General features: G+C 40.3%; 1 protein-coding gene across 9 annotated transcripts in view; it reads right to left on the reverse strand.

The window, feature by feature from the left end:
• The window catches only part of FHIT (fragile histidine triad diadenosine triphosphatase), a 1503390-nt gene that overhangs the window by 1446969 nt on the left and 29344 nt on the right, over positions 1–27077 (reverse strand). For all 9 annotated transcript variants that reach the window (XM_034956786.3, XM_063602792.1, XM_034956787.2 and 6 more), the window contains exon 2: positions 3186–3234. The gene's annotated coding sequence lies outside the window, so the exon portion shown is untranslated. The remainder of the gene's footprint in view (positions 1–3185; positions 3235–27077) is intronic.

Genomic DNA, 27077 nt, shown 5'->3' on the forward strand with positions numbered 1-27077 from the left:
TATAATACTGTCATGCTATTTATTCACAGTAGGAGTGCAAAATTGATATCCCTGTTAAAAAAAAATTAACCAGTTTTGTTCTAGGCACTGCACAGAGCACAGAAGTAGTCAACAAATAAGACACAAGGGGAAATAGAGAAAACTTGCCCATTCCATTCTCATTCTACATTCCACAAGCAATGCCAGAACTGGAAGTAATTGAGTTTTCAATCACATTTTACACATCATTGAAAAGAAGGTGTTCAGTAGGGTAAGAACAGTGTTCAAAGGAGAAATAAAAATTCAGGGAAAAGTAGACAAATGTCTAAAGAATATACCTGTTGTGTTTGGGGTCGCTGGGGGTAAACCGAAGAAAATCTCAGTCCCTTCACAATCCCCATGACACAAAGAGACCAGGGCCCCAGAAATTGGGAGGGATGATTTCTCTGCTTCTCTTCTCATTTCCAGCTCTACCCCTACATACATACACCTTCTTTGAGAGCTAAGAGAAGCAGCCAAGAGTGACTTTTCTGTACCAAACACAGGAGTACTGGGAAGTTCAGCAAAATAACCCATTTTTGAGAGTCTAATAAAGAACTCTGTACTTTTTGTAATCTACTGCAAAACACTGAGCTACTTACACATTATGAAAGAAAGTAATGAGTGGCATTTTAATTGTAAACCTCCAAACATACCATATTTATTCCAGATTTAGCTCACTAATGAATAGACTATACTATCAATTAGGGTTCTGTAGTTGCAAGCAGAAGAAACAAATTGGCTAATTTAAGAATTATTGGAAGGATATTGGAGTCTCAGCCAATCCATGGCAGAATGGAAAATAAGGTTTGGAGGCCATGACTAGCCAAGACAGACATGGAGGCAACAGTGGTCTCATAGTACATGTTGGCAGATCAGAATGCCCACCTAGGACAAGGGAGAATCCTTTAGCTAAAGAATCAAATTCCAAAGAAGGAGCATTTACTTAGCCAAGCTTGTGGTCATACACCCATCCATAGGCTGGGTGCAGGCCCCTGAGTAGGGCCCCTGGTTACAGTTCCACTAGCCTAATTACCTCAAAAAGAAATAAAGATGCTGTTAGGAAGGAAAAACATACACGACAGAAAAAAAAAAATTGGTGGGGGGGTTCCCTCTATACTACCAAGGCTTTCTTTAAAAATTCTTGAAGAAGCTAACTAGCAGTAGATTCCTAATTTCTCAAGACTATTAACTAGTAATTGATGACAACCAAAGAAGGTAGTTTTCCTAATACCTACAAAACTTCAGCCTAAGAACTTTTCACTTCCAGAGGCCTCACTTCCTGTATTACCTGAAAGGTACCTTTTCATTTGATTCCTAAGGACCAAGCAGAATTTTCCCTTCTTTGGTAGCAACATGCTTATTTTAGAAATATTATCCTGAAGCTTCTAAAAAGAATAGACTTATAATAATGTATAATGAATAAATTCATAAGGATGCTGTTGCTGCTGCTGCTGCCGCCAATGATGATGATGATGATGATGATGATATTAATAAGAGCAGTGGCAGCTCACATCTACTGAGCACTTATCATGGGCCAGGACTTCTAAGTCCTTGACACAGAATACTTCATTTAATTCTCCACACCTACATGAAGCCAAAAACAGTATTATCCCCACTTCACAGATCAGGAAACTGAGACTCTAAGAGGGTGAATAAGTTGTCCGCAGTCCAACAGCTAGTAAAAGCCAAATCATGACTAAATCCATGTCTGATTCCAGAGTACCAATTCAACAAAAGATTTTCATTGAGAATAAAGAAAATGGACTGTGCCTGTGTGGAAACATTCCCCAAGAGGAAAGGAAGCACCATATCTGTGCCAAAAGATTACAAAGTTGTTAAGATGGCTACATCACCACTAAATCCAATTATTCATGAGCATTTATTTCTAAAAGCTATCAAGTATTTCTTTATTCCAAGATGTGGCTCAATGGTCCAGAGACATGTAGTTGTATGGCCAAAAATAAGAATTATCTACTGCTTAAGATAGTAATTTCTTCACTGATGTTCAACAATTATGGCAAAATTCCAAGCCAACCAGTTTTCATGCACCAGAGTTTAGTTGCCCCAAAGCAAATCCTAAGAAAAGAGGATTTTTTTATAACTCATATTTTTATTATCTAAAAGGGGTTTTCTCCAATATCCCTGTAAAATTCTTCTTTGCCCTCCAAATAAACAGGAAAAATTCAGCCCCAGAAATAGATTTGTCAAGAAGTTAGGAAGAACTTAAAGTACATGGTAAATCAAAATGGCTTTTCAACTTTAACTAAAGTGGTCATAGTAATAATTGCTGCAATAAAAATGACAGAAAAAACCCTAAAAGTGTCAAAAATGTAATTTATGATGAAAACAAATGTAAAATTATAGCATATTTCACCCTGGCCACCAAAGACTCTTGATGAAACTGCAGCCCTATAATTGCCCAGAATGAATTCTTTAAATTAAAATACTTCATGCAGAACAGAAATTAAAAAATGAATCAAAGAACAAAGCTGTACAGAGGTATGCTCATAAATATACCTAGCAAAGAGGAAACAATTACATTTTTCCATGTAAAAACCAACTTGATTGTAATGTTTCACAAGAGGCCGAGTAGGTACTTTTCCCATTGCTTCAAGCTTGGAAGTTCATTTCCTGTAATTCATTTAGGGCTCAGAGTGACTGGGTGGAATGAAATTAGATACACCAAATTCAGTGGCTCTTTTCTTTCTACAAAACTGGCTCTTCCATGCAACTGCACAACTGACTTTCACAATAAATTTCATTCAACACAATTGAAATGCCACTCTGCATTTTATTTTAAATGCTTTATTTGGCCAGCTAGTTTTATTTAACTATTGGCCAGAAGTGGTACAAGTGCATTCTTTTTCCATCTAGCATTAATCTTAGTAAACTTAGCTCCATTGGAATGTCTTAGCTGCTGCAAAGAAAGCAAAAGTCAGCAAGCATACAATTGCATTTGTCTACTCTCAACACATCATTTTATTTCCTCCTGCTCTCTGCTAACTATTGCTCAGCACTTTTGCCTAAGAGGGAGGACAAGCAGGTGGTTAAGGAAGTTGTCCTGTCAGCTATATCTTTAGTCCAAGTGTTTAAATCTCTGAATAAAAGAAAAATCAATGTTGTAAAGGCAATGTTTGTCAAGGCCATGTAATAAATACACTTACCTTTACAGACTGTTCTCAGTGGATTTCTCTTCTTTCCTGAGCTTCAAAGCTACAAAGAGATAAAAATGAAAGACAGAGTTGTCTGTGAGTACAACAACAAACATTTTCTCCCCATGTCTCTAAATAGAATTTCCATATGCCATGGTATATGGTGCTAGCCAAATAAACCATTGATAAAACTTGTGCCTCATACCTCCCGCACAAGAGGCCAAAAAAAGACAGTCAGAAACTGAAAATGGTGCACACATCTACCCAGAATTGAAGCACACAAACCTTGGCCAAATCTACAGTCAAATCTTTTGGAGTGTGTACTCCTCAAAAGAATGGGAACGGCTTATAGAGAGATGAAAATCAAATTAAACATGAGTGTGACATACTCAGTCTGACTAAGCATTTTATTTTCTTATTTCTTTTTGTCATCTTTCTTGAATGCTCTATTTCCATTTCTCTGAAAAAGTTTCACTTAGGGATGCCTATTCCATTTATATGACATGCATGGTCCTTCTAATATAAACCTCATCACTTGCTCCATAAGTATATCTGTGCATGATTACAGGGACAATCACCCTTCCTGTATGTAGACTGCAGCCTTCTCTCGGAAGAAACTCACAAAACAGAGGAAGCCACAACTTGACATTTCAAATCAAATCTTGTTAACTTCAGCTCTCTGTGATCAAAACATAAATACTATGCACTGACCACACACAAATCAATGTGACAAAAGATCTGCAAAAGCAACAGTAATAACTTACAGTTTCATGAAGCTGGTTCTTTAATCATCCAACCTTACTCATAAGGTGCCTCTATAGTCACCAGTAATGGGAATATGATTCTTTCTCTCATTTTTGGCTAGGTCCTAACATCTCCGAAAGGTGCAATAGTTGGGGATAGACAACTACACCATAGTTTTTCCATGGTTCTTTTTTTTCCTTCAATATCTGAAGGGATTGTTTTAGCTTTTACTGGGCTGTTTCCCTCCACATCCCTCTATTCCATCAAAGAATGCATTACCACTGATGCATGACGACCAAAGAACAGGTCAGACTTACGGGCTAAGATGTAAATTTCAGACTATTAATGCAGGAGATAAGTCCCTTCTATGGGACAGCATCAGAAATTTCTCCTTCCCCCTGAGCTACACGGTTTACCAATGAGTTTAGAACAAGCAGAGTTTGAAGAATATTAGATAAAATAGTATAATATTGCATTTGTGAAATCTAAGAGATGAATAATCTGATAACATGGAGGTTGAGCTGAATCCCTTTCCACTTCAAACACAGAAATGCTAAACAAAATACAATGATGACTTAAAATACATATATGTGTGTGTATGTGTGTATATATATGTGTGTGTATGTATATACATATGTGCATATATATACACACAGGTGTACAAATATACATACACATGTGTATATATATACCTACATATATATACACACACATAGATACATACACACACACACACACATACACACACATATACAGCCAAGCCCAAAAGAAAGAGAAAAAGCCGTCTGGGAAGTGAGAAGCGCCTCTGCTCAGCCGCCAACCATCTGGGAAGTGAGGAGCCCCTCTGCCCGGCTGGCCAACTGACTGAGAGTGAGGAGCCCCTCTGCCCGGCTGGCCAACTGACTGAGAGTGAGGAGCGCCTCTGCCCGGCCGCCCAACTATCTGGGAAGTGAGGGGCCCCTCTGCCTGGCCGCTGCCCTGTCCGGGAAGTGAGGAGCGCCTCTGCCCGGCAGCCGCCCTGTCTGGGAAGTGAGGCGTGCCTCTGCCCGGCCGCCCAACCATCTGGGAAGTGAGGAGCGCCTCTGCCCGGACGCTGTGCAACCTTCCAAGTGTGAAGTGACAGCCTTGTGTGTGATCTTTTCTGTCTTCCCCACGTTTGCATTTTTGACATTAAAGTTTACTTTTTCGTTAAAAAAAAAAAAGAGAGAGAGAGAAAGCCAATATAAAAATATATGGATGTAGAGTTTCTAGAATGAAAGACATGAGTCCTCTGGAAAAAGTATACCAATATCTCAAAAAGATAAATAAAAGCAAATGCATACTTTCATACATCAGAATGAAACCACAGAACGCAGAGATAAAAATAAAGTCTTAAAGTCAACCACAGAGGGAAAAAAAAGAGACTTCTAGCAAAAGAACATGTCATTAGCAAAAATGAAAGTAAAGCAACAGTCCAGACACTGTGTCTCACGCCTGTAATCCCAGCACTTTGGGACACCAAGGCAGGCAGATAACCTGAAGTCAGGAGTTTGAGATCAGCCTGGCCAACGTGGTGAAACCTTGTCTCTAAAAATACAGGCCAGGCGCGGTGGCTCACGCCTGTAATCCCAGCACTTTGGGAGGCCGAGGCAGGCAGATCACGAGGTCAGGAGATTGAGACCATCCTGGCTAATACGGTGAAACCCCATCTCTACGAAAAATACAAAAAATTAGACGGGCGTGGTGCCAGGCGCCTGTATTCCCAGCTACTCGGGAGGCTGAGGCAGGAGAATGGTGTGAACCTGGGAGGCGGGGCTTGCAGTGAGCAGAGATCGCACCACTGCACTCCAGCCTGGGCAACAGAGCGAGACTCCGTCTCAAAAAAAAAAAAAAAATTAGCTGGGCGTGGTGGTGGGCACCTGTAATCCCAGCTACTCAGGAGGCTGAGGCAGGAGAATAGCTTGAACCCAGGAGGCAGAGGTTGCAGTGAGCTGAAATTGCACCATTGCACTCCAGCCTGGGCAACAAGAGAGAAACTTTTTCTCAAAAAAAAAAGAAAAATTATATGCCCATGCTAAACCTATTGTTCAAGAATAATAGAGAACAATAGATAAATCAGAACATTTTTCAAAAAAAAAAAATTGTTTAGTGCTCACAGTAGTTTACTTTTGCCAAAAGAAATACTAAAATAAGATATGCTTGAATAAGCGGGAATTTATCCCAGAAGGAAGCAGTGAGAAACAAGAAGCAATAGTGAACAGAGAAATTAGTAAGCATGATGGTAAATCTGGTAACTTTAATAATAAGTAATGGGTATTGATTAATAATTATTAAGCCCTACTTGCAAAAAAACAAAACAAAACAATTTTTAGCATTTGCCAATAAAGTGAAACTGAGTGGTTTATCACAATCATATGGAATAAAGAAGGGGGTAATAAATTGTTTACAAGGAGGACAGAAATACTACTTAAGGCATTAAAGATATGCACTAAAACTACTGCTGAACTTGTTAAGGATAACCAGCATTTCTTTCTCTGTCTATATAAGCAAAGAGGCCCTTACACACGTACTCACAGAGATTTGTACAATGTTTACATTCTACAAATGTATTGCCATGATGGCAAAAAATACAGAAAACAACCCAAACATCTATCAGCAATACGATAAACACTTTTTTTACATATTCTTAGAATGGAGTATTATATAACTTTGGAAAATCAATGAAAGTTATCCACATCAACAGAGATACCTCTCAAAATATGATGTAAAACAAAAGAAGCAAGTCACAGAAAGCTATACATATTATTCTATTTGTATAACATTCAAAAAGGCAAAAATAAATACTGTGTTGTTTTTGAATATAAAGTATAAGTGGTACAAAACAAAATAAAAAAGGGAAGAAATTTACACAGAATTCAGGCTATCTTTATCTTGAGAGTGGGAGAGGAGATGGAATACGTGAGAGGAATGGGGGGCGCTTCTGGAATATCATAATGATCTGTTTCTTGGCCTAGAAACAGGTATCTGGACAATCAGTTTATTATTTTCTTTAAACTGTATATGTACACTTGCACGAATTACTTTGCATGTAGGCTCTATTTCCGAATTTTAAAACATAAAGATTAACCACCAAAATAAGAGAAATTTCCAAATCAATAGAGGAAACAACATAGAGTAAAAGCAATCGATTCTCTATACAACATTGAAATGGAAGGGAGAAAGAAGCAAAGGAAAACACGTTGAATAGAATATAAAAAAGAAAATATTTTAACTAAGTCCAACTGTGTCAGGAATCACGGTAAATACATCTGTTAAAATTTTATCAAAACGAATGTTTTAAAATCTTGCTATGTGTTGTTTATAAGAAACAAATTTAAACATAAGTTTTGAAAAGAAAAGTGTGGATAAGTACACACCACGGAAATAGGAACCAAAAAAAAGCTGATGGAATAAATTATTGTTAGGCATGACGAAAGTTAGCAATAATGGAAGACAAAGTATTTATATTCTTTTTTTGAAATTTTATTATTATTATACTTTAAGTTTTAGGGTACATGTGCACAACATGCAAGTTTGTTACATATGTATACATGTGCCATGTTGGTGTGCTGCACCCATTAACTCATCATCTAGCATTAGGTATATCTCCTAATGCTATCCCACCACCCCCCACCCCACAACAGTCCCCAGTGTGTGATGTTCTCCTTCCTGTGTCCATGCGTTCTCATTGTTCAATTCCCACCTATGAGTGAGAACATGGGGTGTTTGGTTTCTTGTCCTTGTGATAGTTTGCAGAGAATGATGGTTTCCAGCTTCATCCATGTCCCTACAAAGGACATGAACTCATCATTTTTTATGGCTGCATAGTATTCCATGGTGTATATGTGCCACATTTTCTTAATCCAGTCTATCATTGTTGGGCATTTGGGTCAGTTCCAAGTCTTTGCTATTGTGAATAGTGCCACAATAAACATGTGTGTGCATGTGTCTTTATAGCAGCATAATTTATAATCCTTTGGGTATATACCCAGTAATGAGATGGCTGAATCAAATGGTATTTCTAGTTCTAGATCCCTGAGGAATCGCCACACTGACTTCCACAATGGTTGAACTAGTTTACAGTCCCAACAGTGTAAAAGTGTTCCTATTTCTCCACATCCTCTCCAGCACCTGTTGTTTCCTGACATTTTAATGATTGCCATTCTAACTGGTGTAACATGGTAATCTCATTGTGGTTTTGATTTGCATGTCTCTGATGGCCAGCGATGATGAGCATTTTTTCATGTGTCTTTTGGTTGCATAAATGTCTTCTTTTGAGAAGTGTCTGTTCTTATCCTTTGCCCACTTTTTGATGGGGTTGTTTGTTTTTGTCTTGTAAATTTATTTGAGTTCATTGTAGATTCGGGATATTAGCCCTTTGTCAGATGAGTAGATTGCAAAAATTTTCTCCGATTCTGTAGCTTGCCTGTTCACTCTGATGGTAGTTTCCTTTGCTGTGCAGAAGCGCTTTAGTTTAATTAGATCCCATTTGTCAATTTTGGCTTTTGTTGCCATTGCTTTTGGTGTTTTAGACATGAAGTCCTTGCCCATGCCTATGTCCTGAATGGTATTGCCTAGGTTTTCTTCTATGGTTTTGATGGTTTTAGGTCTAATATTTAAGTCTTTAATCCATCTTGAATTAACTTTTCTATAAGGTGTAAGGAAGGGATCCAGTTTCAGCTTTCTACATATGGCTAGCCAGTTTTCCCAGCACCATTTATTAAATAGGGAATCCTTTCCCCATTGCTTGTTTTTCTCAGGTTTGTCAAAGATCAGATAGTTGTAGATATGCGGCATTATTTCTGAGGGCTCTGTTCTGTTCCATTGATCTATATCTCTGTTTTGGTACCAGTACCATGCTGTTTTGCTTACTGTAGCCTTGTAGTATAGTTTGAAGTCAGGCAGCATGATGCCTCCAGCTTTGTTCTTTTGGCTTAGGATTGACTTGGCGATGCGGGCTCTTTTTTGGTTCCATATGAACTTTAAAGTAGTTTTTTCCAATTCTGTGAAGAAAGTGATTGGTAGCTTGATGGGGATGGCATTGAATCTATAAATTACCTTGGGCAGTATGGCCATTTTGACGATATTGATTCTTCCTACCCATGAGCATGGAATGTTCTTCCATTTGTTTGTATCATCTTTTATTTCATTGAGCAGTGGTTTGTAGTTCTCCTTAAAGAGGTCCTTCCCATCCCTTGTAAGATGGATTCCTAGGTATTTTATTCTCTTTGAAGCAGTTGTGAATGGGAGTTCACTCATGATTTGGCTCTCTGTTTGTCTGTTATTGGTGTAAAGGAATGCTTGTGATTTTTGCACATTGATTTTGTATCCTGAGACATTCCTGAAGTCGCTTATCACCTTAAGGAGATTTTGGGCTGAGACAATGGGGTTTTCTAGATATACAATCATGTCATCTGCAAACAGGGACAATTTGACTTCCTCTTTTCCTAATTGAATGCCCTTTATTTTCTTCTCCTGCCTGATTGCCCTGGCCGGAACTTCCAACACTATGTTGAATAGGAGTGGTGAGAGAGGGCATCCCTGTCTTGTGCCAGTTTTCAAAGGGAATGCCTCTAGTTTTTGCCCATTCAGTATGATATTGGCTGTGGGTTTGTCATAGATAGCTCTTATTATTTTGAGATACATCCCATCAATACCTCATTTTTTGAGAGTTTTTAGCATGAAGCGTTGTTGAATTTTGTCAAAGGCCTTTTCTGCATCTATTGAGATAATCATGTGGTTTTTGTCTTTGGTTCTGTTTATATGCTGGATTACGTTTATTGATTTGCATATGTTGAACCAGCCTTGCATCCCAGGGATGAAACCCACTTGATCATGGTGGATAAGCTTTTTGATGTGCTGCTGGATTCGGTTTGCCAGTATTTTATTGAGGATTTCTGCATTGATGTTCATCAGGGATATTGGTCTAAAATTCTCTTTTTTTGTTGTGTCTCTGCCCAGCTTTGGTATCAGGATGATGCTGGCCTCATAAAATGAGTTAGGGAGGATTCCCTCTTTTTCTATTGACTGGAATAGTTTCAGAAGGACTGGTACCAGCTCCTCCTTGTACCTCTGGTAGAATTCAGCTGTGAATCCATCTGATCCTGGACTTTTTTTGGTTGGTAAACTATTACTTATTGCCTCAATTTCAGAGCCTGTTATTGGTCTATTCAGAGATTCAACTTCTTCCTGGTTTAGTCTTGGGAGGGTGTATGTGTCCAGAAATGTATCAAATTCTTCTAGATTTTCTAGTTTATTTGCGTAGAGGTGTTCCTGGTATTCTCTGGTGGTAGTTTGTATTTCTGTGGGATCGGTGTTGATATCCCCTTTATCATTTTTATTGTGTCTATTTGATTCTTCTCTCTTTTCTTCTTTATTAGTCTTGCTAGCGGTCTGTCAATTTTGTTGATCTTTTCAAAAAACCAGCACCTGGATTCATTAATTTTTTGAAGGGTTTTTTGTGTCTGTCTCTATTTCCTTCAGTTCTGCTCTGATTTTCATTATTTCTTGCCTTCTGCTAGTGTTGAGTGTGTTTGCTCTTACTTCTCTAGTTCTTTTAATTGTGATGTTAGGGTGTCACTTTTAGATCTTTCCTGCTTTCTCTTGTGGGCATTTAGTGCTATAAATTTCCCTCTATACACTGCTTTGAATGGGTCCCAGAGATTCTGGTATGTTATGTCTTTGTTCTCGTTGGTTTCAAAGAACATCTTTATTTCTGCCTTCATTTTGCGATGTACCCCGTATTCACTCAGGAGCAGGTTGTTCAGTTTCCATGCAGTTGAGCAGTTTTAAGTGAGTTTCTTAATCCTGAGTTCTAGTTTGATTGCACTGTGGTCTGAGAGACAGTTTCTTCTAATTTATCTTCTTTTACATTTGCTGAGGAGTGCTTTACTTCCAACTATGTGGTCAATTTCAGAATAGGTATGGTGTGGTGCTGAAAAGAATGTATATTCTGTTGATTTGGGATGCAGAGTTCTGTAGATGTCTATTAGGTCCACTTGGTGCAGAGCTGAGTTCAATTCCTGGATATCCTTGTTAACTTTCTGTCTTGTTGATCTGTCTAATGTTGACAGTGGGGTATTAAAGTCTCCCATTATTATAGTGTGGGAGTCTAAGTATCTTTGTAGGTCACTAAGGACATGCTTTATGAATCTGGGTGCTCCTGTATTGGGTGCATATATATTTAGGATAGTTAGCTCTTCTTGTTGAACTGATCTCTTTACCATTATGCAATGGCCTTCTTTGTCTCTTTTGATCTTTGTTGGTTTAAAGACTGTTTTATCAGTGACTAGGATTGCAAACCCTGCCTTTTTTTTTGTTTTCCATTTGCTTGGTAGATCTTCCTCCATCCTTTTATTTTCAGCCTATGTGTGTCTCTGTATGTGAGATGGGTTTCCTGAATACAGCACACTGATGGGTCTTGACTCTTTATCCAATTTGCCAATCTGTGTCTTTTAACTGGAGCATTTAGTCCATTTACATTTAAGGTTAATATTGTTATGTGTGAATTTGATCCTGTCATTATGATGTTAGCTGGTTATTTCGCTCATTAGTTGATGCGGTTTCTTCCTAGCCTTGATGGTCTTCAAAATTTGGCATGTTTTTGCAGTGGCTGGTACTGGTTGTTCCTTTCCATGTTTAGTGCTTCCTTCAGGAGCTCTTTTAGGGCCGGCCTGCTGGTGACAAAATCTCTCAGCATTTGCTTGTCTGTAAAGGATTTTATTTCTCCTTCAATTATGAAGCTTAGTTTGCCTGGATATGAAATTCTGGGTTGAAAATTCTTTTCTTTAAGAATGTTGAATATTGGCCCCCACTCTCTTCTGGCTTGTAGAGTTTCTGCCGAGAGATCCGCTGTTAGTCTGATGGGCTTCCCTTTGTGGGTAACCCGACCTTTCTCTCTGGCTGCCCTTAACATTTTTTCCTTCATTTCAACTTTGGTGAATCTGACAATTAAGTGTCTTGGAGTTGCTCTTCTTGAGGAGTATCTTTCTGGCATTCTCTGTATTTCCTAAATCTGAATGTTGGCCTGCCTTGCTAGATTGGGGAAGTTCTCCTGGATGATATCCTGCAGAGTGTTTTCCAACTTGGTTCCATTCTCCCCATCACTTTCAGGTACAACAATCAGACGTAGATTTGGTCTTTTCACATAGTCCCATATTTCTTGGAGGCTTTGATTGTTTCTTTTTATTCTTTTTTTTCTAAACTTCTCTTCTCGCTTCATTTCATTCGTCTTCCATCATTGATACCCTTTCTTCCACTTGATCGCATTGGCTACTGAGGCTTGTGCATTCGTCACGTGGTTCTCGTGCCTTGCTTTTCAGCTCCATCAAGTCCTTTAAGGACTTCTGTGCATTGGTTATTCTAATTAGCCATTCATCTAATTTTTTTTCAAGGTTTTTAACTTCTTTGCCATTGGTTCGAACTTCCTCCTTTAGCTCGGAATAGTTTGATCGTCTGAAGCCTTCTTCTCTCGACTCATCAAAGGCATTCTCCATCCAGCTTTGTTCCGTTGCTGGTGAGGAGCTGTGTTCCTTTGGAGGAGGAGAGGCACTCTGATTTTTAGAGTTTCCAGTTTTTCTGCTCTGTTTTTTCCCCATCTTTGTGGTTTTATCTACATTTGGTCTTTGATGATGGTGACGTACAGATGGGTTTTTGGTGTGGATGTCCTTTCTGTTTGTTAGTTTTCCTTCTAACAGTCAGGATGCTCAGCTACAGATCTGTTGGCGTTTCCTGGGGGTCCACTCCAGACTCTGTGTGCCTGGGTATCAGCAGCAGTGGCTGCAGAACAGCGGATATTGATGAACCGCAAATGCTACTGCTTGATCGTGCCTCTGGAAGTTTTGTCTCAGAGGAGTACCTGGCCATGTGAGGTGTTAGAACACCCCTACTGGGGGGTGCCTCCCAGTTAGGCTACTCGGGGGTCAGGGACCCACTTGAGGAGGCAGTCGGCCCGTTCTCAGATCTCAAGCTGCATGCTGGGAGAACCACTACTCTCTTCAAAGCTGTCAGACAGGGACATTGAAGTCTGCAGAGGTTACTGCTGCCTTTTGTTTGTCTGTGCCCGGCCCCCAGAGGTGGAGCCTACAGAGGCAGACAGGCCTCCTTGAACTGTGGTGGGATCCACCCAGATCGAGCTTCCTGGTCTCTTTGTTTACCTACTCAAGCCTTGGCAATGGCAGGCGCCCCTCCCCCAGCCTCGCTGCCACCTTGCAGTTTGATCTCAGACTGCTGTGCTAGCAATGAGTGAGGATCCGTGGGCGTAGGACCCTCCGAGCCATGTGCAGGATATAATCTCCTGGTGTGCTGTTTGTTAAGCGTGCTGGAAAAGTGCAGTATTACGGTGGGAGTGACCTGATTTTCCAGGTGCCGTCTGTCACCCCTATCTTTTACTAGGAAAGGGAATTCACTGACCCCTTGCGCTTCCCGGGTAAGGCAATGCCTCGCCCTGCTTCGGCTCACACACAGTGCACTGCACCCACTGTCCTGCACCCACTGTATCGCACTCCCCAGTGAGATGAACCTGGTACCTCAGTTGGAAATGCAGAAATCACCCGTCTTCTGTGTCGCTCACACTGGGAGCTGTAGACTGGAACTCTTCCTATTCGGTCATTTTGGCTCCATCCACCGTTTTTTATTGACATATAACAAATTATCCAAAAACTAGATATTTAAAAATAAAAGTGGTGGCTGGCAGCCAAGATGGCCGAATAGAAACAGCTCCAGTCTACAGCTCCCAGCGTGAGCAATGCAGAAGAAGGGTGATTTCTGCATTTCCATCTGAGGTACCAGGTTCATCTCACTAGGGAGTGCCAGACAGTGGGCGCAGGACAGTGGGTGCAGTGCACTGTGCACAAGCCGAAGCAGCTTGAGGCATTGCCTCACTTGGGAAGCACAAGGAGTCAGAGAGCTCCCTTTCCTAGTCAAAGAACGGGGTGACAGACGGCACCTGGAAAATAGGGTCACTCCCACCCTAATACTGCACTTTTCCGATGGGCTTAAAAAACGGCGCACCAGGAGATTATATCCCACACCTGGCTCGGAGGGTCCTACGCCCACGGAGTCTCACAGATTGCTAGCACAGCAGTCTGAGATCAAACTGCAAGGCGGCCGCGAGGCTGGGGGAGGGGCGCCTGCCATTGCTCAGGCTTGCTTAGGTAAACAAAGCTGCCGGGAAGCACGAACTGGGTGGAGCCCACCACAGCTCAAGGAGGCCTGCCTGCCTTTGTAGGCTCCACCTCTGGGGGCAGGGCACCGACAAACAAAAAGACAGCAGTAACCTCTGCAGACTTCAATGTCCCTGTCTGACAGCTTTGAAGAGAGCAGTGGTTCTCCCAGCATGCAGGCAGAGATCTGAGAATGGGGAGACTGCCTCCTCAAGTGGGTCCCTGATCCCTGACCCCCGAGCAGCCTAACTAGGAGGCACCCCTCAAGAGGCAGACTGACACCTCACACGGCCAGGTATGCCTCTGAGACAAAACTTCCAGAGGAACAATCAGACAGCAGCATTCGTGGTTCATGAAAATCCGCTGTTCTGCAGCCACTGCTGCTGATACCCAGGCAAACAGAGTCTGGAGTGGACCTCTAGCAAACTCCAACAGTCCTGCAGCTGAGGGTCCTGTCTGGTAGAAGGAAAACTAACAAACAGAAAGGACATCCACACCACAAACCCATCTGTACATCACCATCATCAAAGACCAAAGGTAGATAAAACCACAAAGATGGGAAAAAACAGAGCAGAAAAACTGGAAACTCTAAAAAGCAGACGGCCTCTCCTCCTCCAAAGGAACGCAGTTCCTCACCAGCAACGGAACAAAGCTGGATGGACAATGACTTTGACAAGATGAGAGAAGAAGGCTTCAGATGATCAAACTATTCCGAGCTAAAGGAGGAAATTCAAACCAAAGACAAAGAAGTTAAAAACTTTGAAAAAAATTTAGACGAATGTATAACTAGAATAACCAATACAGAGAAGTGCTTAAAGGAGCTGACGGAGCTGAAAGCCAAGGCACAAGAACTATGTGAAGAATGCAGAAGCCTCAGGAGCCAATGCGATCAACTGGAAGAAAGGGTATCAGTGATGGAAGATGAAATGAATGAAATGAAGCGAGAAGAGAAGTTGAGAGAAAAAATAATAAAAAGAAACAAACAAAGCCTCCAAGAAATATGGGACTATGTGAAAAGACCAAATCTACGTCTGATTGGTGTACCTGAAAGTGATGGGGAAAATGGAACCAAGTTGGAAACACTCTGCAGGATATTACCGAGGAGAACTTCCCCAATCTAGCAAGGCAGGCCAACATTCAGATTCAGGAAATACAGAGAACGCCACAAAGATACTCCTTGAGAAGGGCAACTCCAAGACACATAATTGTCAGATTCACCAAAGTTGAAATGAAGGAAAAAATGTTAAGGGCAGCCAGAGAGAAAGGTCGGGTTACCCACAAAGGGAAGCCCATCAGACTAACAGCGGATCTCTCGGCAGAAATTATACAAGCCAGAAGAGAGTGGAGACCCATATTCAACATTCTTAAAGAAAAGAATTTTCAACCCAGAATTTCATATCCAGGCAAACTAAGCTTCATAATTGAAGGAGAAATAAAATCCTTTACAGACAAGCAAATGCTGAGAGATTTTGTCACCACCAGGCCGGCCCTAAAAGAGCTCCTGAAGGAAGCACTAAACATGGAAAGGAACAACCGGTACCAGCCACTGCAAAATCATGCCAAATTGTAAAGACCATCGAGGCTAGGAAGAAACTGCATCAACTAACGAGCAAAATAACCAGCTAACATCATAATGACAGGATCAAATTCACACATAACAATATTAACTTTAAATGTAAATGGACTAAATGTTCCAATTAAAAGACACAGACTGGCAAATTGGATAAAGAGTCAAGACCCATCAGTGTGCTGTATTCAGGAAACCCATCTCACATACAGAGACACACATAGGCTGAAAATAAAAGGATGGAGGAAGATCTACCAAGCAAATGGAAAACAAAAAAAAAGGCAGGGTTTGCAATCCTAGTCACTGATAAAACAGTCTTTAAACCAACAAAGATCAAAAGAAAGAAGGCCATTACATAATGGTAAAGGGATCAATTCAACAAGTAGAGCTAACTATCCTAAATATATATGCATCCAATACAGGAGCACCCAGATTCATAAAGCAAGTCCTGAGTGACCTACAAAGAGACTTAGACTCCCACACAATAATAATGGGAGACTTTAATACCCCACTGTCAACATTAGACAGATCAACGAGACAGAAAGTTAACAAGGATATCCAGGAATTGAACTCAGCTCTGCACCAAGTGGACCTAATAGACATCTACAGAACTCTGCATCCCAAATCAACAGAATATACATTTTTTTCAGCACCACACCACACCTATTCAAAAATTGACCACATACTTGGAAGTAAAGCTCTCCTGAGCAAATGTAAAAGAACAGAAATTATAACAAATTGTCTCTCAGACCACAGTGCAATCAAACTAGAACTCAGGATTGAGAAACTCACTCAAAACCACTCAATTACACGGAAACTGAACAACCTGCTCCTGAATGACTACTGGGTACATAACGAAATGAAGGCAGAAATAAAGATGTTCTTTGAAACCAACGAGAACAAAGACACAACATACCAGAATCTCTGGGACACATTCAAAGCAGTGTATAGAGGGAAATTTATAGCACTAAATGCCCACAAAAGAAAGCAGGAAAGATCCAAAATTGACACTCTAACATCACGATTAAAAGAACTAGAGAAGCAAGAGCAAACGCACTCAAAAGCTAGCAGAAGGCAAGAAATAACTAAAATCAGAGCAGAACTGAAGGAAATAGAGACACAAAAAACCCTTCAAAAAATTAATGAATCCAGGAGCTGGTTTTTTGAAAGGATCAACAAAATTGACAGACAGCTAGCAAGACTAATAAAGAAGAAAAGAGAGAAGAACCAAATCGATGCAATAAAAAATGATAAAGGGGATATCACCACCAATCCCACAGAAATACAAACTACCATCAGAGAATACTACAAACACCTCTACACAAATAAACTAGAAAATCTAGAAGAAATGGATAAATTCCTCAACACAAACACCCTCCCAAGACTAAACCAGGAAGAAGTTGAATCTCTGAATAGACCAAAGACAGGCTCTGAAATTGTGGCAATAATCAATAGCTTACCAATCTAAAAGAGTCCAGGACCAGATGGATTCACAGCCGAATTCTACCAGAGGTACAAGGAGGAACTGGTACCATTCCTTCTGAAACTATTCCAATCAATAGAAAAAGAGGGAATCCTCCCTAACTCATTTTATGAGGCCAGCATCATCCTGATACCAAAGCCTGGCAGAGACACAACCAAAAGAGTGAATTTTAGACCAATATCCTTGATGAACATTGATGCAAATATCCTCAACAAAATACTGGCAAACCGAATCCAGCAGCACATCAAAAAGCTTATCCACCATGATCAAGTGGGCTTCATCCCTGGGATGCAAGGCTGGTTCAATATACGCAAATCAATAAATGTAATCCAACATATAAACAGAACCAAAGACAAAAACCAAAAGATTATCCCAATAGACGCAGGAAAGGCCTTTGACAAAATTCCACAACGCTTCATGCTAAAAACTCTCAATAAATTAGGTATTGATGGGACATATCTCAAAATAATAAGAGCTATCTATGACAAACCCACAGCCAATATCATACTGAATGGGCAAAAACTGGAAGCATTCCCTTTGAAAACTGGCAAAAGACAGAGATGCCCTCTCTCACCACTCCTATTCAACATAGTGTTGGAAATTCTGGCCAGGGCAATCAGGCAGGAGAAGGAAATAAAGGGCATTCAATTAGGAAAAGAGGAAGTGGACAAACTGTCCCTGTTTGCAGATGACATGACTGTATATCTAGAAAACCCCATTGTCTCAGCCCAAAATCTCCTTAAAGCTGATAAGCAACTTCAGCAAAGTCTCAGGATACAAAATCAATGTACAAAAATCATAAGCATTCTTATACACCAATAACAGACAAACAGAGAGCCAAATCATGAGTGAACTCCCATTCACAACTGCTTCAAAGAGAATAAAATACCTAGGAATATAACTTCCAAGAGACATGAAGGACCTCTTCAAGGAGAACTACAAACCACTGCTCAATGAAATAAAAGATGACACAAACAAATGGAAGGACATTCCATGCTCATGGATAGGAAGAATCAATATCATGAAAATGGCCATACTGCCCAAGGTAATTTATAGATTCAATGCCATCCCCATCAAGCTACCAATCACTTTCTTCACAGAATTGGAAAAAACTACTTTAAAGTTCATATGGAACCAAAAAAGAGCCCGCATCGCCAAGTCAATCCTAAGCCAAAAGAACAAAGCTGGAGGCATCATGCTGCCTGACTTCAAACTATACTACAAGGCTACAGTAAGCAAAACAGCATGGTACTGGTACCAAAACAGAGATATAGATCAATGGAACAGAACAGAGCCCTCAGAAATAATGCCGCATATCTACAACTATCTGATCTTTGACAAACCTGAGAAAAACAAGCAATGGGGAAAGGATTCCCTATTTAATAAATGGTGCTGGGAAAACTGGCTAGCCATATGTAGAAAGCTGAAACTGGATCCCTTCCTTACACCTTATAGAAAAGTTAATTCAAGATGGATTAAAGACTTAAATATTAGACCTAAAACCATCAAAACCATAGAAGAAAACCTAGGCAATACCATTCAGGACATAGGCATGGGCAAGGACTTCATGTCTAAAACACCAAAAGCAATGGCAACAAAAGCCAAAATTGACAAATGGGATCTAATTAAACTAAAGCGCTTCTGCACAGCAAAAGAAACTACCATCAGAGTGAACAGGCAAGCTACAGAATCGGAGAAAATTTTTGCAATCTACTCATCTGACAAAGGGCTAATATCCCGAATCTACAATGAACTCAAATAAATTTACAAGACAAAAACAAACAACCCCATCAAAAAGTGGGCGAAGGACATGAACAGACACTTCTCAAAAGAAGACATTTATGCAGCCAAAAAACACATGAAAAAATGCTCACCATCACTGGCCATGAGAGAAATGCAAATCAAAACCACAATGAGATACCATGTTACACCAGTTAGAATGGCAATCATTAAAATGTCAGGAAACAACAGGTGCTGGAGAGGATGTGGAGAAATAGGAACACTTTTACACTGTTGGTGGGACTGTAAACTAGTTCAACCATTGTGGAAGTCAGTGTGGCGATTCCTCAGGGATCTAGAACTAGAAATACCATTTGACCCAGCCATGGCATTACTGCGTATATACCCAAAGGACTATAAATCATGCTGCTATAAAGACACATGCACACGTATGTTTATTGTGGCACTATTCACAATAGCAAAGACTTGGAACTGACCCAAATGCCCAACAATGATAGACTGGATTAAGAAAATGTGGCACATATACACCATGGAATACTATGCAGCCATACAAAATGATGAGTTCATGTCCTTTGTAGGGACATGGATGAAATTGAAAATCATCATTCTCAGTAAACTATCGCAAGGACAAAAAACCAAACACCACATGTTCTCACTCATAGGTGGGAATTGAACAATGAGAACACATGGACACAGGAAGGGGAATATCACACTCTGGGGACTGTTGTGGGGTGGGGGGAGGGGGGTGGGATAGCATTAGGAGATATACCTAATGCTAAATGACGAGTTAATGAGTGCAGCACACCAGCATGGCAGATGTATAAATATGTAACTAACCTGCACGTTGTGCACATGTACCCTAAAACTTAAAGTATAATAATAATAAAATAAAATAAAAAATAAAAGTAAGAATTTATTATCTTTCACGGTTTCTACGGATCAAGAATCCTGGCAAGGTTCAGCAGGATGGCTTTTCTGTATGCTACAAAGCCTGAGGCTTCCGCTAGCAGACTTGAAAGTTAGGGGCTGGAATCATCTGATATCTCATGCCCTCAAATATCTAAGCTAGGGGCTGGGATCATCTGAAGACTCATGCCCTCACATATCTGCCAGTTGTTGCTCAGGGTTAGCTGAGACCACAGCTAGGGCTAGAAGCTGAAATACGTCCATGTGGCCTCTCCATGTGGCTTGGGTCTCCTCACAACATGGTGGCTGAGTTCCAAAGACGAGTGCTGAGAGAAGCTGTATTTTTTATGACCTAGGCTCAGAAATCACATAACATCATTTACACTGCACTCCACTGGTCAGGTCAGTCACAAACCCCCACCCAGACTAAAAGAAAGAGAACAACAGCCTTGCCGCCCTCAATGAGGGAGTGTCTGTTACACTGTAAGAAGAGCACAGGATTGGATAAATGTGCTGATGTGATCACCTTTGGAAAATACAATCTGCCACAACATTCTTTACAAGCACATAGGAAACATAAGCAAAAATTAAACATATAGTAGGCCTGAAAGTAGTTTCAATGAATATCAAACAATAGATACCAAAGGTTTCTTATTATAATGCATTAAAGTTGGAAAAGATTACTAAATATGATTTTTAAAATATGTTTGAAAATTACAATTTTATGACAGTTTCCCTTTGTGAATTGGGATTAGACAAGGACCTTAACTAAATCCCACTGGATGAAGGTCCACATCTGGAGTCAAAAGAGATCACTAGTTTGGTTGTGGATACATTGAATTTGAAGTGCCTTAGAGACACCTAAAGGAAAATATCCAGGTAAGCAGTTGGGTAGATGGGACTGTAGCTAAGAGGGGAGGTCTGAGAGTGGTAAGTTATCTGTAAGTAGGAAGTAACTGCAGTTGTGAATATGGATGTGACTGTCCAAGGAGTCAGTATAAGTAGAAAGACAAAAGGGCCTAGGACTGATCCGTGAGCAAGTTCAACATCTAACAGTTGTGTTGAGGAGGATGAATCCTACATAAGAGAGAGAACAGTTGCCAGAGAAGTAAAACTAAATCCTCAAGATTCACAGAAAGGTCAAGCAATATAAATACTAAAAAAAGCCCAATAGGAAGGTCATTGAGGAACTCAGCAGGAACTCTTTTGTGGACTGATGGAGGCAGAATTCAGTTTGGAGTTGGTTAAGACAGAAGTGGAAGTCATTAAACAAAGACAATGAGTAAAGACAATCCTAGATAAGCTTGGCTGTGACTGGGGAGGAAAGAGTGGCAACTAAAGGACAAAGGGCTGGAAGACGGTTTGTTTGTACAGTTTTTAAACAGAAAAAAGGCCGAGTATGTATCAAGGTAATGGAGAAGATCTATTTAAGATGCAGAGTGAATGTAGAAGAGAAAGGGTAACCAGTACTGAAGGTTCCTGAGAAGGTTGAAAGGGACAGGTGGTAGGACTGGTTTTAAACTGAGCTTTGGCCTCACCGTAATCATATAGTGTCTTATGATAGGAACCCATGCTATTGTCTTAATGCACTACTTTATCATGTGTTTATGTTTTCTCACCCTAATTAGAATCTAAGCTCTCTAAAATTTATGGCCTTTATTGTTCAAACCAACCCCACCTTACTCACACATTGAAAGCCCCAGATTCTATTCCAGCACCCAACAGTCATTCAATAAACACTCATGTGTCACTTAGTAATGGGAGTATATTCTGAGAAATGCACCCATAGGTGATTTTGTCATTGTGCAAACATCACTGCATGTACTTTCACAAACCTAGAAAGTGTAGCCCACTATACACTTATCCTATATGGTATAGCCTATTGTTCCTAGGTTACAGACCTGTAAAGCATGTTACTGTCCTAAATGCTGTAAGTAATTATAACACGATGGTAAGTATTTGTGTATCTAAACATCTAAACATATAAAAGGTACGGTAAAAATATAGTATTATAATATTATGGAACCACGGTCCTATTTGCAGTCCATCATTGACTGAAATGTCATTATGTGGCACACAACCATACTTGTTGAATAAACTAATACAAGCAGATTCTGTCATCTTTGTGTACATCTTTGTGTAAATCTAAAAATGTGTGTGTGTGTGTGTGTGTGTGTGTGTGTGTGTGTGTGTGTGTGTGTGTCCCGGCTATCCAAAATGCGAGCAAGTCAGAACCCAAAAGTTCTTGTTCCAGAGTATAGATATCTAGACAATAGTCAGGAATAGCCACTCAAATTAGCCCTCTCTTTCCCATGTTTTCCTTGACCTAAAAATCCAAGGATCTAAACTACAGGCCATGAAAACATTTTCACCTACAGTTACAATGTTATACCACTTCCCACTTTCCTCATGCCTAATTCGTCCATATTTTGTTCTAGAGCAGACAATCTCTGTATCCTTCATTTGACCTCCTGCAAGACATAAATTAAATTTAAATGAATCCAAATACTTTGGGCTTCAGTTCTCCTAAAAGAAATAAACATGGAAGTAGAGCAGTACAGGCCAATAACACACTGATTTATCTTGCTGGTTTTTCAGAGGATAGCCCTCCAAAAAATCTTTACAAACCTCAAGCCTCTCAATCCATGGATCCAAACCCCAGTTCCCTTAAAAATAGGTCTGAATTTAAACAAATATCTTTCCCAAATATAGAAACCTGCTTTGATGGTGATTCATCTTATCCCAGTAGAAACCTTTCTCTGGGTACCATCCAACTGCACCATTCTTAAGGCAACATTACCTGGAACTGAGGGATTTGCCTCTATTGTTGAATTCTGCAGCCCTCACCTGACTTAACTGCCACGTTAAGGAATTGGTTATTGACCTTTAAGTCTTTAACAATTATTTACATACCTAGGAAAGAGTCTGTGCATTCAGGTACAAGAATGAAGACACCGAATAAATTCAGCCCTCGTTTTCATTTTTATGCTACGTTCAGTGAGCTGTTACTGCAGACAAATTATTGCAGCATTCTTTCAAATGATAGCCAATTTTCAACTAAGAGAAGATTCTTAAACCCCTTTCTAAAACCTTTTCCTGCATATCGGTGAAAACCAGGCAGTTGGAAAACACAGCCCTGGTTAAACCACCTAATGATAAATTAATATTTTAAACACATGGAATTATTTAAGAATCTGCATAATAATTTAAACCCTCATAAGACATAGCAGCAAAGGCCCCAAAAACCTAACACTTCTCAGATATGTTCCTAGAAGTTTTATTTCAATTTATATGTACGCATTTCTTATAGAATATTTTCAGAATTTCTGAAACTCAGATACATTTAGAGTCCAGGGAGGTGACCAGAATAATTCTTACTTTTGTTATTTACTTGGGGAGCTAATCAATATTGTTAAAATGTATGTGAAAGTCTTTCTATTTGACCATAAGTTCAGCAATAATACAGACCACGTCTGTCTTGTTCTATAGTAAATCTACATCTTCTAGAACACTGTCTGGCACATATACTCAGTAAAATTTCTTTAATAAAAGAATATTATAAGTTTTCATTATTACTAGGAATGAAAATTGATTGCAAATTATTAAGGAAAGGTTAGTTTTGAGTTTTGTTCTTGGTTTTCGTTCATTCTCTTAATTTGTACCCCATGCTTTCACAAAACAGTAAGTTATCTCTCTACTGAAGCCTACCCTTCTATGGCCTGAGACACATACACACAACACGACATGCCCTTGCCACATCTATTCAACGCTGTCATATTTGCCATGCATCAGAAAAATAAATTTACAAAGTAGCAGAAGCTCTGGAAAATCATTAGGTGACATCTGAGGAGCAGAATACCAATCAGCCAATAATTAGCATCTGAAAATTCATAGAGTCACAGACAAATCAAATTCCATGAAATCTCAGGGAGCATGACCCTGGCTGGGTTGGTGCCCAGGCAATGGGTAAGCAGTAAATTGTGCCACCCCAACAGGACTGGAAGGTGCCATGGCTAGTCTAACCCCAGGGGGAGACATTCTGACAATGTGGCATTTGCACAGGGATGCCCTAACATGGCCCCACTATGTTTTCTCAGAATGGGATGACATTTTAAGTCAAATAGCTCTGTTCCCAATAGCACAGGTCCTCTCCCAAACTCTAATAGCCTGAATTTGAGAAAAAGAGGTTCATCTTGGGGAGAAACTGATGTTTTGCAGATGCAATATTAAAACAATCCATTTATAAGGAAGGCAAAACCAGATATTCAGTGTTTAACTTCATTTGTTACCTTTCCATCATTACATAGACCTCAGATAGCCTTAGACTTAAAAAGTCATTCACATTTAAGCAAAACTCTGTTCCTAGAGCATCTACACTGGATACTTTTCAATGAATGCTGAAACTGGTTATAAAGTTGTGCTACCAAGAGTCATGAAGAGTGACTGTCAGTACCTTACCAAACCCCTGCTGACTGGAACATGCAAGTCAGTCCAAGGATGCAGGGCCACCACTGTTACTGCTGCCTCCAGCCTAACTAAGGTCACCTTTCCTGCATGCCTGCCTCATTCTAAAGGAAGAAAACAGAGAGGTTGGAGAATACCAACTCCCCATTTGGTTTCTGCAGTTGCCAACTCTACCCACCTGTGACTTGGGGAAAGCACCCTTAAGAAGAGTGGGGTCCAACGTCCAACCAGACCGAACCAGCCTTGGGGGTAAACGTTCCACCTCCACCACGTGGCACCTGATTTGAATCTGCTCCTACCCTGAGCCAAGGGTGACCATTCTGCCAGGTCCCCACTCCACTGCAGGGTCAGGCAGCAGCCTCTGCTCCTGGCTCCTGGCCCAGTGCTCGGATGGCCCAGCGCTTGGATGGCCCAGCAACGTCACTGCGGAGAGGGAGTCTGGTTGTGCCCTCCTCTGAACTCTCCATCTGGAAGACTCTCTAGCCTCCTTCCCTCTCATTTTTAATCTGACAGACACTGCGGACAGGGAAACTCAGAGCAGACCAAAGTTCATCTTCCCTTTCCTGCTTCATGGCTGGCATAATCACAGGGGCAGAACAAGGTTGGCATGGACCAGGATGCCAGGAATCAAATGAGGGTCCCTGACCACTGGAACACATTAGTCCTGCCTTCCAAAGTCTTAATTAGTCTTCCTGTGCCTGGCACACCTACCACCAGGGAGGTGGCCGGGTAAGGTGCCATGCTCACAACAAGTATTCAACAAAATATTGGTAGAGAATGGCGGTCGCAAATGCCTGCTGGCTCATGGCTTTGCAACAACAGTCAGCTCTGAGGTCTGGGCAACAGCAGCAAGATTTCTGCTCTCTACTAATGCAGACAGTTCTAGCAGCGTTATTCTGAGTGATATTCAGCCACCAGCTCAATTTGGAAGCAAAATGATCTTAACAAACAGTGGCAGACTTGATAGACAGGCTGCTGAGCCTGGGGACCAAAACAAAGGACGAAAAGAAAAAGAAAGGAAGGGTTGATGACAAGACGAGGAGTGGGAAATGAATACTGCAAAGAAAAATGAGGAGGATTACAGTACTAGATACTTCAGTCCGGCAACTCTGAAATGAACTGTGAACATAACAACAGACTCAAGGGTGGAAACAATGGGGGAAATCAAGGCAAGGGAACAGGGCAGCATCTGTCACGAATTTTGATGCTGGGACAGACTTAGCGCTAGCAGTGGAATAGATTTGATAGTAAGTAATATTTGAGAGGTTTCAAAAGACAATGGGTCTTAATTCTGTCCTGTTTTGCACCTCTTGAACTACAGTGACACACCAAAATTTGCTGTTTTTCTAAGAGGACATTGACAGATACAATGAAAATTCTGAATACATTTTTTCCTTCTGCATTCATTATCTCTGGCCCTTATCCACAGGCCTATTGCAGACTAAATTGGATTTTGGATCACTGGTACTGAGGCGCTGCAATTAATTAACAATAGAAACATAATATTTATATCCAGGCCTAACAACATCTGACATTTAAACTATTCTGCCAGTCGGACAAATTCCATTCGACAAATTTTCATTTTAATGAACATGACAGACCACAGTTTGCATGATAGGCCAAGCAGCAGAACAGAGTTGATCTCTTGGCATGTGTTTTCAAGGACTGACCATGCTCCAGAAGAAACAATCTGAGAAACTGTCAGAATAACAGAAAGACCAGATCCCCAGTTCCACCCAGACAGACCAAATACATACCACCCTCTTGTCCCCCAGCACAGATCCTAGTATGAAACTGTCCTCATTTCATGTGCGAGCTCAAAGTTAAATACTTACTGCCCCTTGTAATCCACTGGATATTTCTATCTTTGGGTTGCTGACATTTTCTTTGGGGTACTGAAGTCCCTTAGCCCTTCCTAATTAAAAAGTGATAAACGTTTTTGCAAGGCATCCAATAATGTGCAAAGTATACAAGAGTTGGAACTGATGCAGCTTTTTCAGTTGGCACAAAACTGGCCTTCCACATTTTGCCAGATGGTGTATCTCAGTAAGTCCCCAATCCCTGACTCGAGTGAGGGGCATTGTCAATATGATGCTGAAGCAGAGACTATCTTTAAATGCTATCTTATTTTGCATTATACTAACACGATGGGTCTAACATTTATTCTTGCTGAAACTTTCACAGCTAAAGAAGTTTTCATTCTTCTGTGACTCATTATTCAAGCCAAAAGAATATCATACAGATAAGGGGAAAAATTCTGCCCCTCTTAAGAACCATATAAATTTGCTGGAAACCAATGTCAGAGAGCAGATCTCCCAGCACGACTTCCCATTGCTCCTCTATGGGTTACTGGTCCAAAGGACACTGGGTGAAATAGTATGTATTTACCCAAGCCCATCTCTACTACCCCAAAAACGTGGATGTCAAGGATAGAGATAAAGATGAAAAATGCAAAGACAGCAAGGCAGATAGAAGCCTAATAGATCTGGGAAATAAGTAAGGTCAGTGAAAAACAATATATTGTAGCTGGGATCCCTAAGGGCCGTATAGTTCTAGTTCACATATCTACAACATTCCTTATTCTAGTTTTTATGTCAATTCAAAAGAACTGAAATAAAATTCCACTTTAAAAGTAATACTTCTTTGGAGTAGGGATTTGGTTCATGGGTTCCAATCTCAGCAACTGAAATGACTACCTACATGGTAATTTGTTTTCAAGCTGTGGCTCTGACTAGACCCAAAATGGTAACCATGCTTATGTTACATTATTTTATTTTATTTTATTTTATTTTTTATTTTATTTTATTTTATTTTATTTT

The sequence above is a fragment of the Pan paniscus genome, chromosome 2 (genome assembly GCF_029289425.2).
Source record: "Pan paniscus chromosome 2, NHGRI_mPanPan1-v2.0_pri, whole genome shotgun sequence".
NCBI lineage: Eukaryota > Metazoa > Chordata > Mammalia > Primates > Hominidae > Pan > Pan paniscus.